This window comes from Eschrichtius robustus, chromosome 13 (assembly GCF_028021215.1).
Source record: "Eschrichtius robustus isolate mEscRob2 chromosome 13, mEscRob2.pri, whole genome shotgun sequence".
NCBI classification, from domain to species: Eukaryota; Metazoa; Chordata; class Mammalia; order Artiodactyla; family Eschrichtiidae; genus Eschrichtius; species Eschrichtius robustus.
This window is the reverse complement of record NC_090836.1, coordinates 3,612,697-3,626,806: the sequence shown is the minus strand read 5'-3', so window position 1 is coordinate 3,626,806 and position 14,110 is coordinate 3,612,697. Positions and strand designations below refer to the sequence as shown.

The window sequence follows — 14,110 nt, the reverse complement described above, 5'->3', positions numbered from 1 at the left end:
AGGGAGGGAAGGACCCAGCTGAGCCTCCTCTGCCCTCAGCCCCCAGGAAAGAGACTCATGGAGCAGAAACCCGAGCAGATGCCAAGGGGCAGCGGGAGGGGATGGGCCCCGGGGAGGGCGGGGCCCAAATGCACGCGTGCATGGGGGAGGGGCGCAGAGGCCCAGGGCGCTGCTGGGCTCCAGCAGAGAGCAGGGAGGGCTGAGGGCCTGCAGGGCTGGTGGATCCAGGGCCAGCAGCCGAGGGTGGGGTGGTGAGAGATATGGAGCAACACGAAGCAAAGGGAAGGAGGCAGACGGAGCAAAGCCGAAGAAGCCAGGAGGGGTGAGCCCAGGGAGGGGCCCACAGGAGCGCAGCGCAAGCTACAAGCCGCGGGCTCTGCCTTCCGGCCCATCCACCCCTAGACTGTCTCCTGCCTCTAAGCCCTGAGACTGCAGGAGGCGCTGAGTGGGAACCAGCCACGGATCAAAGCTGCCTTCCCTTCTCGGCCCTGCACCTCCGCCCCCAGGCAGGGCCTGGTCTTCCATGACCTTGACAAGGGTGCCAGCCTCCCAGGCTCCTGCCGCACCAGCCCACCCGCCCCAGGTGGAAGGGGCGGCCCGGGGTGGCAGCAGGACGGGAAATTCACTCTATCAAGCCCGCGCGCTCAGGACAGAGTCTGCACTCCAGAGGGGAACGGCGGGGCACTGCCCCTCGCACCGCTGCAGACGGCAGGTGTACCCAGAGAGGGGGAGGGCCGAACCCAGGTCACACAGCAGTGGGGGAAGCCAGGCCCCAGACACCTGACGCCCAGCTCCACGCTCTACCCACTCCCAGCACTGCCTTCCTCTGGGCCCCAGTTCAAGGAAACCAATCGGCCCCGTCTCTAGAGCATCAGGGGGGTAGGGTGGGAAGCAAGAAGCAAGTCAAGCCCCCTAAAGAACTGAATGCAGAAATCCGTGTGACAAGGGGTGGAATTACTTCCCCTGGAAAAAATTCATAAAAGGCCCTCCCTTAGCAGACCCCAGGGGTATTTGGCTGGAAGCTGACATAATGTGGAGAGGCTAGCGCCACCCACCCCAGCAAGCCGCTGCCAGGAGCACAGCAGGGAGGCTGCAGCTGAAGCCGGGGGCCCGGAGAGGTCATGCCGAGCAGGATGCTGGAGCCTAAGACACGGTCCTCGGCGGGCGTCTGGCTGGGAAGCAGAAGCCTCTGGTCTGGCAATCCGGGGGGCAGTGCTCCCTCGGAGCCCAAATCCAGGCATCAAGGGAGCTGTGTCTCCTGGCAGAACCCGCTGGGTGTGAAGCCAGGTGGGAGGGGGGAGGCAGAGCTCTGGAGAAGGGGGAGTCGGGACAGCGACACGGGTCCTCCTGGGAGGAGCGGTGGGAGCCTCCGTGGCCCGGGGCAGGGGCCCATCTCCCCATCCGCGCCCGTCACTCAGCTGCTGCCGTTCTGACAAAGCCGACCTGGCCATAACGGGCCCTGCACCCACACCCGCACCCGGAGAGGCTGAGGACCAGGACGGCGAGAAGACCCAACCTGGAGACGGGAAAAGACGAGGAGCCCAGGAGCAGCCCCCACTGCGGCCCCGAGCTCGGCAGGTGCTGCACCAGGGAGGGTCCAACTGGAAAGGGGTTCCCAGCAAGGCCCCCAGCTTCAGATGAGCTCAGATCAATGCCGATAGCTCGCAAGGCCAACAGGAAGCTGATTCCAGCGCGAGAACACCCCCACCTGGCCCAGGCCTTCACGGCACGACGGCCAGTAGAGGTTCCGGCAGCTCCACAGTGCAACATGGGAGCTGTGGCAGGGTCCCAGACCAGCCTGCCCTCCAGCCCGCCTCCTGTTCGGGGTACACTGTGGGGGGATGCTGGGAGGAGGGGGCAGGGCGCAGCGGCCCATCTCATCTGCCCTCTCCCTCCTCCGGTCCCTGCTCCTTTACAGGCTGGGCTCCCAGGGCACCTGCACACCCTTCCCTCTCAGAGAGGTGCTGGCTGGTACTGTAAAGTTACAGCACAGGTGTTCTAACAGTCACCCTGATCCCGGACGGAGCAAGTGTTTTTCCCAATCCCACCAAACCCCCCCCCCCCGCCCCCACCCCCCGCCACCAACATACAAACTGCTTCACTCCCAAGAGAGAGGCAACACGGTGTGGGCAAAAACAGAAAAAGCCCCCGGGCTTGGAAGCTACCTCGCGGGGCCAGCATCCTGTCCCTGAAGTGTGGGACACACCTTTCCTTTCTCTGGGCCTCAGCCTCTCGCCTGTGAAAGGGGACAGCCCCGTCCCCAACACAGGGCCGCTGGGAAGACCGAGGGCGGCCATGGGAGAGAAGAAGGACCCGTAAACTGCAGGGCGCACTGTTGAGCGATGCGCAAGGTGGACGGCCACCACCAGTGGCGTGTGACTCACGCCAGAGCCAGCCTCGGAGTCACGGTCTGGCCCAAACGCCCACACACCGCCAGCCGCGTGTGAGGAAAGGGTTCTGGCCGGGACGAGGGGCACAATCCCCGCTCCAGGAGTGCTTTGTGTGGACCACTGTTCGTGTGGCACATGTCCTGGCCTGTGCTGTGTCCCCACCATCACCACCACCGCATCCATCCATGTGAGCACAGGGGCCACGCCAGGGACTCCGCCAGGAGCAGGTGGACTTCCTCAGGGACACTGGGTCTCAGCTTCCGGTCCCTCTAAGGCACTAACCCTCAGCCTGGGACACAGGGTAAGACCTTCTCAGTAGTGGGAGCAGTGCTGAAAGAGTCTGGGTCACGCTGAGGGCTCCTGAAAAGCCGCCTCCAAGCACAGGACCGCCCGAGCTGATACAGTCACTTCTCAAGGACGTTTGCGGGAGAGTCGGACGCTGGGCTTCATCCCAGCCTTTCCTCGCACCCATCCCGGAACCAGTGAGACCGGGAATCTGAGAGTCCCTGTACCATCCAAGAAGCAATGCTGATCCCCCCCAGAGCAAAGGGCTTCACCTAAAATCCGCGCGGAAGAGAAATTGACAAGTTTCCTGCTGCCATCTAGTGGCCGACACAGATAAGAGCAGGCAACGAGCCAGAAGTCCACCAGCAGGCCTCGGTGACCAGTGGTCAGCCTTGCCTGCCTGGACCAGAGGGAGTGACCAGCTATGTGAGGCAGAACCTAGCAGAAAGGACTGGGGAAGGAGCAGGGTTCACTCATCCAGCTACTGGTCGCATCCACAGAGCTGCATGGCCAAACCGCATCTCAGAGCCCCAAATGCTTCTCGCCTTCCCTCTTGGAAGACGCAGGGCCCCAAACCTGCCAGGCCAAGCCCCAGGGCCACTATCCCTAGATCTCCCTCCATCCCTCCAAAAGGCCCATCTGTCTGCTGGCCTGTCTATGAGCCTCCTGCCGTAGGGGACCCTCCACCACGAAGCAGCAACCCTGAACAGAGGCGGGCAGGCCCTCCCAGACACTGGGCTGGGTGTTCCCGTCGGATGGGCAGAGCACCAGACAGAATCAGGAGACCTGGGCTCCAGCCTCGACTGGCCCCTAACTGGCTGCATGACGCTCCTGGCAAGCTTCTTCCTTCTCCATCTGTATCATGAAGGATCAATTCTTGGGTCCCTTTCAGGTCAAAACACTCTATGACACTAATTCACACTAATGTGTCAATGACCAGTAACAGCTAATTGTGTGACTGTTCCCACGAGACCCTCACCCTGAGGGGGGGAAGCCTCAGCCCGGCACCCATTCATTCATACGGTAAAAACACATTGAACGCCCAAGCACTGGTTCTGGGATCACTATTTTTAGCTCTGCGACCTGCTTAGCTCTGCTCTGGCCACAGGCAGAAAGGCCGAGGAGGGAGGTCAAGGGCCGATGCTGAGCTGACACAGGCAAAGCGGAGGAAGGAAAGTGGTCCCTGAGCCTGACACACAGCAGGGACCGAGAGCCGAACCCTCACACCGCACCTTCCGCAGGCCCCGTTTCAGGGCTCACCCCTCACTACAAGCTAGTTGACTCTTTTATAATTGGTGAAACTGGGGCTCAAGGAGGTTCAGTAACCTACACTCGCCCAAAGGGACACAGACAGTAAGTGTGGAGCCAGGACTGGCCCCAGGCAGCTGTCTGGCTCTGACTCTGTGCGACAGTGGCCGACATATGTGGCAGGTCCCTATCCTGCCCTCAGTCCATCAGTTTTCAGGGTGTCTGCCTCCCAAGATCCTCCACCTCCTCACTCAAGGTTTTCCTTCCCTCTTATCCTCATTCAAGTCCCACCTGGGGAGGAAAAATCCAACTGCTGTTCACCTCTTAAGAAGCATCATTCTAGAGAACATCCGAACCCATTTTGTTTGATACACTCAGCCTAATGGTGTTATTTACTTTGGAGTTGCCCTTAGATGAGAAAAATGAATGCACCGGGATGAAAGGCCTGGAAGGATCCAGAACCCACGCCAAGTTTTACCTGCAGTTTCCCCCGGGAAGGGCACTGGGGTAGGGGAGGGGTATGGAGACGGGGTCTCTCACATTTTACTCTATTACTTTGATGTTATTTTATTTTTTGCAGCAACCTAATTTTCATATAATAATCGAGTCATCATTTTAAAGTAAACACCGTATGCGGACAGATCAATTGCAGATGACCACACCCTGCACTTGCGAGAAAAGTGCCCGGCGAGGCAGGCCGGGTCTCACCAGCCGGGGCCCTGGAGCAGGAAATGAGCCCAGTCTTTTTCCAGGATGGGTGGGGTCTCTCACTAGGAGGCAGATGCTGGAGTGGTTTCTGGAGCACAGAGACAAACCCTCTGCCCCCCAAAATACCCCATCCATCTGCTCATTCATGCCTGAAATTCCATCCCTGAGGAGCAGTCTTTGATTCCTCGGTCAGAAATAGGCCTGAAACCGTAAACCCACCCCGTAAACCCACCCCGGAGACGCAAAACGGCGCCTTCAAGGCACACTTGGAGGGAGCGAGGTTACTGGACTTGAGGAAGCAAGGCTCTTACGAGGCTCTCAGAATAATCCTGCGGACGAGACGGGGACACTGAGGCTGGAGGTGATTAGTCACTGCCCGCAGGTGAGGAGGAGGAGTTCTGGGCCAGCCTGACCTCACCCTGACCAGGCGGGAAGAGAGAGCCGGCGGACCAGGAGTGGGAAGGACAAGGCTGAAACAGCTGTGACCACCTGGGAGGAAAGAGTCGGAATCTGAGGAGCCCCAGGAGCCAGAGCAAAGGATGGCGCCGTCCAGAGGACACCGGGGAGAGAAAGCAGCGAATCTGGAAAGAGTGAAGTGGGGTCTCCACACCAGGTGGGTCCCAGCCCAGCTGGAGGTCCGCCCTGGGATCTATGCATTTTGAACAGGGTCTAGACAAATGAGGCTACGTTTCGAAAACCATGAATAGAATGGTGGAAGACCTGAGAACTGGGTCAAGAGAAAGTGGGACTGTTAAAACCAAAGGAGAAAGTTCGATGTCACTTGTCATCAGGGAAATGCAAATCGAAACCGCAACAAACTACCGCCTCACACCCACTAGGACGGTCAGAAATTTTTTTTTTTTTAATGGAAAATAACAGGTGTTGGCAAGGATGTGGAGAAATTGGAGCCCTCATACATTGCTGGTGGGGATATAAAATGGTGCAGCCTCTATGGAATAGAGTTTGGCAGTTCCTCAAAATGTTAAACACAGAATTACCATATGATCCAGCAATTCCACTCCTAGGTATATACCCAAAGGAATTGAAAGCAGGTGTCCAAACAAAAACTGTGCATGTATGTTCATAGCAGCTCTATTCACAATAGTCAAAAGGTGGAAACAACCCAAATGTCCATCAACAGATGAACGGATAAACAAAATATGGTATATACATACCACAGAATATTATTTAAGCCATAAAAAGGAATGAAATACTGATACATGCTACCACGTGGATGAACCTTGAAAATATTATGCTAAGTACTGAAATAAGCCAGACACAAAAGGCCATATACTATATGATTTTATTTATACAAAATGTCCAGAATGGGCAAATCCATAGACAGAAATCAGATTAGTGGTTGCCAGGGGCTGGGTTTTGGGGGAACAGGGGGTGATGTCTAAGGGGTACAGGGTGTCTATTGTGGGGCAATGAAAAAGTCGAGGGACTAGGTAGGGGTGATGGTTGCAAGATGATGTGAATGTCCTTAATGCCAATGAACCGTACACCTCAAAATGGTTAAAATGGCAAATTTTATGTTATGTGTATTTTACTGCAATTTTTAAAAAAAGGTTTAAAAAATGGAGAGGACTTTGGGAGGGACAGGGTACCTGATATCAAATACCCAAGGGCCTGTGCAGAAGTGGTCAGAAGGCTTGCTCTGTGGGTTCCCAGAGTCAGGCCCCTCAGGACGTCCACCTCCAACAGGGGCTCACATTCCCTGCACATTCACCACACACCAGGCCCACGGCTTCACCAGCATCTGACGCTACTGTCATCCCCATTTCCAGGTGGACAAACTGAGGCCCCCGGCCACACAGCGAGTGGAGAGCGGGGCATCTGTGCTGTTGGCCACCGACGCAGAGAGCGTGCTGCAGCTTCACAAAGTCCAGCCTTAATCAAGCACCGCTGTCCCCTTCTCGTGTGTGACCTTTGGCCATTTACTCAGCCTTGCTGTGCCTCAGTTTCCTGCCCTGTGAAAACTGGCATAACACCATCACCAGGCTCCAAGCCTGTTGGGTCGAGGAAGTGAGACCAGGAATGTGCCTGGCGGCTCCTGGCACAGGGGACTCCATACAATTCGACTCCTTTTTTCCCCCAAAGAGGAAAAAATTACAAAGATAGAGGGACCTATGTCAGCAGGGAGAGAGCTCCGGGTCAGAGGAGGTGAGGAAAAGCAAAGGCACCACTCAGCTAGGACACGCATCAGATGGGGACGGGCCCAGATGCCCTTGAAGCTTCCACCCCTGAACCCTGGCAGGGCTACAGTGTGAGACCCTCCCCAGAGTGGGCTCCGCCAGAGGAGAGAAGGGGACAATTCAAGGACGCAGGGATGTTGGGGGGATCGGGGCTGCCCCAGAAAGAAAAGGTGGAGAGAAACGAATGGCTGGGAACGGCAAAAATAAAGTTTGCCAATAAAAATAGAAGTAACTTACTCTTTTAGAGCATCCGCACGTGTGCCAGACGCTACGCTGAGCGTTTCACGCAGATTATCTCACTGAGGCCCCACATCTCTGCAGGCAGACGCTCTTATTATCTCGTCTCACTGATGAGGAAGCTGAAGCTGGGGTCAAGAAGTGTGCTCAAGGTCACACAGATGCCACCGAGCCACGGGCCAGTCCTGAGAGCCGGGCCAGAGAGGCCCATCACCTGACCAGAGGGGTGACCGCCTTTGGACACCACGTGCCGGCTCCTGCCCTCTGCTTTCAAGCAGAAGTCCCCCAGAGTCGAAAATCAGCAAGGAGCCCAGAACCTCCTCCCCGCCTCCCCACAGCCAGAAAGCTGAAGCCAGAAGCTGATGTAAGAAGAAATTGTGAGAGGAGGCTGTAAATATTTAAGACATTTTTGCTAAGTAGAGGAAAAATAAAAAGAGGAACTTCTGTTTGCACCAGCTCCATCAGCTTTAGGAGAACACAGGCTGAATCAAGCGGCTGCCGAGCGCTCAGCATCCCCCGCGGGTGCCCAGCAGGACTCAGGCTTCCCAGGCGGGCCACAGGCCCACAGCTGATGTGCTCCTCGGCGGCCTGGGGAAGCGAGCCTCCGGCCATCCCAGCAGCACATCCTGCAGGAGCCCAAGAGTTGGTGTGGTGCCCGAGGCCTCCCCTCATGTCCGAGTCCACCCCGAGGACCAGCAGCCCCGCAGGAAAGAGGCTGAGGGGAAGGTATCCAAGACGACCAGGGACCACCTGAGTGGAGGAGGAGGGGGGTGTGGGGAGACAGTTAGGGACCAGCAGAAAGTGGGCTCCCACTCCGCCTGGTTCTGCACAGTGCCCCCCTCCGACCTTTGGGATGCCAGTCTACAGCGGGGGACCCATCCATCTCAGCCTAAAGCCACCTCTCGAGGAAACTGAAGACCCTCTCGAGGAAACTGAAGACGAAAGAGGCAAATTCTGAAAGGGGTGTTGAGATCATACTGTTTTCTTAAGCTAACATTTAAGGGCTTAGAATGCATCAGAGATGGTGCTAAGCCCTCGACATGGATTATCTCATTTAATTTCCATAACGGCCCTACGAGGCAGATACCCCATTGTCACCACTTCAACGTGGACAAGTTGCATGCCAAAGGGTAAAGTGACAGGTCAGTGAGGCTGGAATCAGGATGCAGCCACGCTGTCTGACCTCAGAGCCCACATTCTAAACCACGATCCTCTACCACTTCCTAAATCAGACTCCCAGGCCCAAGGAAAGCGATTATTCAACCTAGTTCCCGGCCTCAGAGCGTGTCCAGGTTGACGAGGGAAAAGGATAAACGGATCCAATGCACGGGAAAATGACCTGTGACTGTATGTGCACCCATCATTTCAACAGTACCGTGTGTGCATATGTGAGCATGTGTGTGTGAGAGCATGTGAGTGTGTGAGCATGTGTGAGTGTGTGTGTGTGAGCATGTGTGTGCATGTGTGAGCGTGTGTGTGTGTGAGCATGCGAGTGTGTGTCTGAGCTTGTGAGTGTGTGTGTGAGCATGTGAGTGTGTGTGTGAGCATGTGTGAGCCTGCATGCACGTGCACTGGAGAACCGCTGGCATGACTGGGAAGGCGGATGGTGGGAATTTAACGTTAAATATGATGATGCACGGTAACCAAAAGGTGGAAACAACCCAAATGTCCGTCAACAGATTAACTGGATACACAAAACGTGGTCTATCCGGACAACAGAACACACTACTCAGCCACGAAAACGAAGGAAGTTCTGACACACGCTAAGACAAGGATGAACCCTGAGGACATGATGCTAAGTGACAAAGCCAGTCACAAAAGGACAAGTACAATGATCCCACTTATGTGAGGTTCCTAGAGGAGTCATAGCCACAGAAACAGAAAGTGGAAAGGTGCTACCAGGGGCTGGGGGGAGGGATGCAGGGAAGGCATCCAAGAAGACCAGGGACCTCCTGAACGCAGGGGACAGTTAGGGACCAGCAGTAAGCGGGCTCCCACTCTGCCCTGTTCTGCACGGCTTCCCCCTCTGACCCTTGGGACTCCAATCCACAGCGGGACTGGAGGGGGAGTTCGTGTTTAAGGGGTACCGAGCTCCAGTTTCGAATGATGAGAAAGTTCTAGAAATGGCTAGTGGTGAAGGTTGCACAAGAATGTGGAGGTACTTAATGCCACCTGTGAAGGTACATTTTATGGGTCAACTTGACTGGCCGTGAGGTGCCCTGATTAAACCCTATTTCTGCATGAGGGTGTTCTGAATGAGATTATCAGGTGAATTGGTGGACTCGGTAAAGTAGACGGTCCTCCCCAACGAGAATAGGCATCATCCAACCCACTGAGGGTCTGAATAGGACAAAACACGGAGGAAGGAGGGATTCGCCCCTCTTTTTTTGCCTCAATATTTGAGCTGGGCCATCCCATCTCATCTTCTCCTGTCCTTGGAGTAGGATTTACACCATCGGCTCCCTTGGTTCTCAGGCCTTTGGACTCGGACCGAATTTCACCACCTGGGTCTCCAGCTTGCAGATGGCAGATGGTGGGACCTCTCAGCCCCCATAATCATGCAAACCAATTACTTGTAATAAATAAATATATATGTCATATATAGACATAAGTCACCATGCTAGGGCCAGGATCTGAATCTCTCTGATCCAAAATCTACTTTCTTAACTGCTACAGGAGACCATCCTCTTTGTACACCTGAATACAACAAGTTCACAGGAAGTCTCATTGTTGAGAACAAATGTTGCCGAGAAGGCCAGTATTTATCCAAACAACATGGGTGGGGCCTTAAATGCCACGTGATATGCCACGTCCCGATCAATATCCACAAAACAGAAACACAAAGGCTGCTCTGAGTCAGGATCACAGGTGTCACAGGTGTTCTCTGGGCTCGCGTGGGGGTCAATTTCAATCATGTCATCCACCACAAAACGTTGTCAGAACTGCAACCTTCGCCCTCTCAACTCCTGTGTGCAATGGGGCTGGACCTCTATTACCTAACAGGCTGTGGCAATGCAGCATCATTTTAAATTGGGCTTTCACAGGCCATTTAAGGCAGGAGCCCAAAATTCTTCTATCTGACAAAGCCCATCTAAACTACAGAGAAGAAAAATCAATTTGGATCGCGTGAGCAGAAAGGAACTTCAATTAGGGTTTTCTTTTAAAGGGAGAAGTAGAAAATGCCTCCTTGTCAGGGTGCTCAGGAAAGGCGACTGATAAAAATAATACATATTTTTAAAATTATTCTTCAGTTATAAATTTATGGCCAATTAAGGGAGAAAACTGGAGGGGCAGAGTGTGACCGAGAAGGAAGGAAGAGGGACCCAGGGTAGCGGCCCCGCCCCCAGAGCCCATCGCTGTACTCGGGAAAGTGCTGGAGATCTTGGGTCACAGGGCAGGCGGAGTCCTATCCATGCAATACGCACCCCACAGTCCCCAGACACCCAAGACTTTTTTATTGTTGTTACTGCTGGTCACTAAAGAAATTTTAGAAATCACAGAAGAACATAAAACAGAAAATAAAAATCACTAATAATCACTACCATTATTAGCATTTGGGGTATATTTCCTCTAGTCTTTTTTATTCACACTGCAAAAAAATTGGAATTTAGAGTATATACAGTTTTACATCTTACAGTATTTGCTTGATATTTTTCCATAAACATGATCTAGAATCATTATATATAATTTTTGAAGACATGATTTTTTTAAAGGCTATACAGTTTGCTGTCCTATAACTGTATCAAAATTTACATAACTAATCATCTATTGTTGGGCATTTGGTATGTTTCCAATTTTTAACTATTGTAAGTAATGTTACAGTGAAGATATATATGTATATACACATATGTATCTATGTCTGTACATATATACATATATATGATTAGTTCCTTAGTATAAATTCTAAGGAACAGGGACTTCCCTGGTGGCGCAGTGGTTAAGAATCCGCCTGCCAATGCAGGGGACATGGGTTCGAGCCCTGGTCCGGGAAGATCCCACACGCCGCGGAGCAGCTAAGCCCGTGCGCCACAACTACTGAGCCTGCGCTCTAGAGCCCACGCTCCGCAACAAGAGAAGCCACCGCAATGAAAAGCCTGTGCACTGCAACGAAGAGTAGTCCCCGCTCGCCGCAACTGGAGAAAGTCTGCTCGCAGCAGTGAAGACCCAACACAGCCAAAAATAAATAAATAGATAGATAGATAGATTAATTAATTAATTAATTTATATTTAAAAAAATTCTAAGGAACAGAACTACTGAGTCAGGGAGAATGAATATTTCTCAGGCTACTGATACCAATTTACAAATGACTACTAAAAATAATTCTAAGCAACACTGCCTTTTTGCAACTCTAGACATAAATGGCACTTATATCTCAGCGTTTTCTACGTGGACCAGTTTCAATCGTGCTGACAGCTGAATCAGCCCTATGGGCCAGGAAGGTCCCACTTCTGTTTTGAAGTGTCTCGTCTGCTACTTGCTCATATGCCAGCTGAAACGTGGTTCCAGATCACTCTGGCAGCCCCACCATTAGCACCAATCACACTGTGTCTCGCATCCGAATTGGGTGCTAACATGTCTGCTCCTCCACTGCTCACCTCTGAAATTTTTTTTTTGCCCGCACCTCGCGGCTTGCAGGATCTTAGTTCCCCGACCAGGGGTTGAACCCACTCCCTTGGCAGTGCAAGTGCCGAGTCCCAACCACTGGACCGCCAGGGAAGTGTTACCCTCCAACCACCTTTGCATCCTCCCTGCACAGCTCCCTTCAAATGTTCTATCACTGGTTCTCAAGCTGTTCTTTCACGTCCCTCCCTAGGAAGTCATGCGTCACAGCACTTTCACGTGAGGAGGACCTGAGGTCTCGGGCAAGCCCCTTACCCTCTGGTGCCTCGGATGCCTCACTTGTAAAACGGGGGGAATGATACCTCCCTCAGAGAGTCACTGGAAGGATTAAGTTGGATAAGTCATGAAAGTGCTACTAAACAAGCATGACAGGAGCCTAAAAAACACTCAGAAAAACGATAGCTTTTGTTTTAAAAAAAATCATAATACACAATAACAAACCCACCAAAAAATTGCTTAATCCTCTACCCACTGGAGGAGATTAAAGAATCCTACAGCTGTCTTTCTCATCTGAAGCTCATCCAGGTCCTGGATGCCTGGGTAGAGACTCAGGACCCCAGGGACTGCACCAAACCCACAGAACCTCAAACCAAGGGTGAAGGAGGTCTGGCAAAGCTGGACTTGGAAAGGCAGGCGGGCAGCTGGTCAGCACGGAGCCACAGAAGCTCTGCATCAGCTGTGCACAAAGAAGAAGGGAGGACAAGCTACTGGGAAACCAAAAAGCAACAGCCTAAGGCCACCCCAACCCGGACAGGACCCTGGGACACCAAGAGCCAGCAGGGCAACGGTTCCCTCCCAAGTCGGAGCCTGGAAGCGGGTGACCGGCACAGTGCCGCTCCCTAGCTGACCCTGACGAATCTGCTATTGTCCATCGAGGGCGGTGGGAGTTGAGTCACCGCAGCATTGTCCGACCACTCTATCAGGAGGAAACAGCTGGACAGACCGACACCAAGTGCAGGAAACCTCCACCTCCACCAGGGCTCCCCTCGGGGCCCCCGCCCTGTTTGGGAGGCCCAGCATCAGCATCCTGCCTGCCTGTCCCCCCCCCCCAGGGACCCCTGGCCAATCCTGATGCACCCCCAGCCTGAGCAGACATCTCTATTTCCTGACCCCCCCCTTGCCTGGGGCAAAATACAAGCTCTTTGTGTGGCATTTTGGCAACACTCGTCGGGGGAGAGCGGGGAGGTGGGTCTCCCACGTCCAACCTGCCAGTAAACAGAAACCAAGGTGCAGGAAAACAGGCAGTAGACAAACAACAATCACATTAATTTGAAAAGGACACACCTTGTGGCAGGGAGATGGCTTTTCTCTGGACTGAAATGTGAGCAAGCGGACACCAGCTCACTGCCACAGCCCAGGACAGGGCTGGGGACAAACGTCCCAGGAAAGGGGAATTCTTGCCAACTTCCTCATCTACAGGCCTGACCGGGGGGCGTCTATGCTCCAGCAGAGGAGCCCAGAATCCCTGCCGGGTTTGGAAATAGCTGGCAAAAGCAGCTGGGTGGTTCACGGTTGACAGAGAGCCAAGCCTACATCCTGCCCCTCACACTGCGTAGCTGTTGACGTAAGGTGTGAGTTACAGCACGTCCTTAAAGCAAGGTTTGCAAACTCAAACCTGCAGAGGCAGGTAGGACGTGTAAATGAGCAGCTCTGGCGGACACACAGGCACGTCCCCCGCTGTGTCAAGACAGCGGGGGGGGGGGGGGGGGGGGGGGGCCGGGGGTGGGGCTCGGGAATGCACAGGTCCCCAGGTCCCACCCAAAGGTGATGCCTGACACTCAGGCAGCCAGGAGTTGCCCCCTGGCTGGTGTGGGCTCCAGGCAACTAGTCCTCCTCTAATCTCTAAAAAGCCAGAAATCTCTAAGATTGTGAAACCTCTTCACTGTTTAAACGTTGGCTCTAACAAACAACAACATCAACGGGGCAAACAAAATACATCTGCGGCCCGGATGTGACCTAGATGCTAGACTGTAACCTTGGCTCCAACGTTAGCATCTGTGAAGTGGAGGCAAGAGCCCGGCGTGGGGAGGACCAGATGGGGTTAGGCCTGACCCCTGACCCCCAGAAAGCGCCTGACAAATAGCGGTTGTCAAGCAGACAGAGCTGGAAGGGTCTTCAGAAAGAACCACCCCAATCTCCTCAGCCTCCTAAAGAGGAAACCTCCAGAGGCCCTGGGGCCGAGCCAAGATCCACAAACACACTGGTGGCAAGAGCCAGCCTGGTCCCCGACGCTCGGGCTCTCGCCTACGTCCCACAGACCCCAGCAGCCTCTCCCGGCTCCACTCGGTTTGTCCCAGGTGCCTCCATAACTGTCCCTCACGGGTGTGGCCTCACCAACTGTGATGGGCAGCTCCCCCCAGGTAAGCACGCTGGGCACTCAGTCTCACGCGGGTCAGGGGCTTGGTCACCGTGACCCGACCAGG

At 54.1% G+C, this 14,110-nt stretch overlaps 1 protein-coding gene across 5 annotated transcripts in view; it reads right to left on the bottom strand.

The window, feature by feature from the left end:
* Window positions 1-14,110, bottom strand: part of TSPAN9 (tetraspanin 9) — a 272,676-nt gene that overhangs the window by 132,436 nt on the left and 126,130 nt on the right. The gene's annotated exons all lie outside the window — the stretch shown is intronic.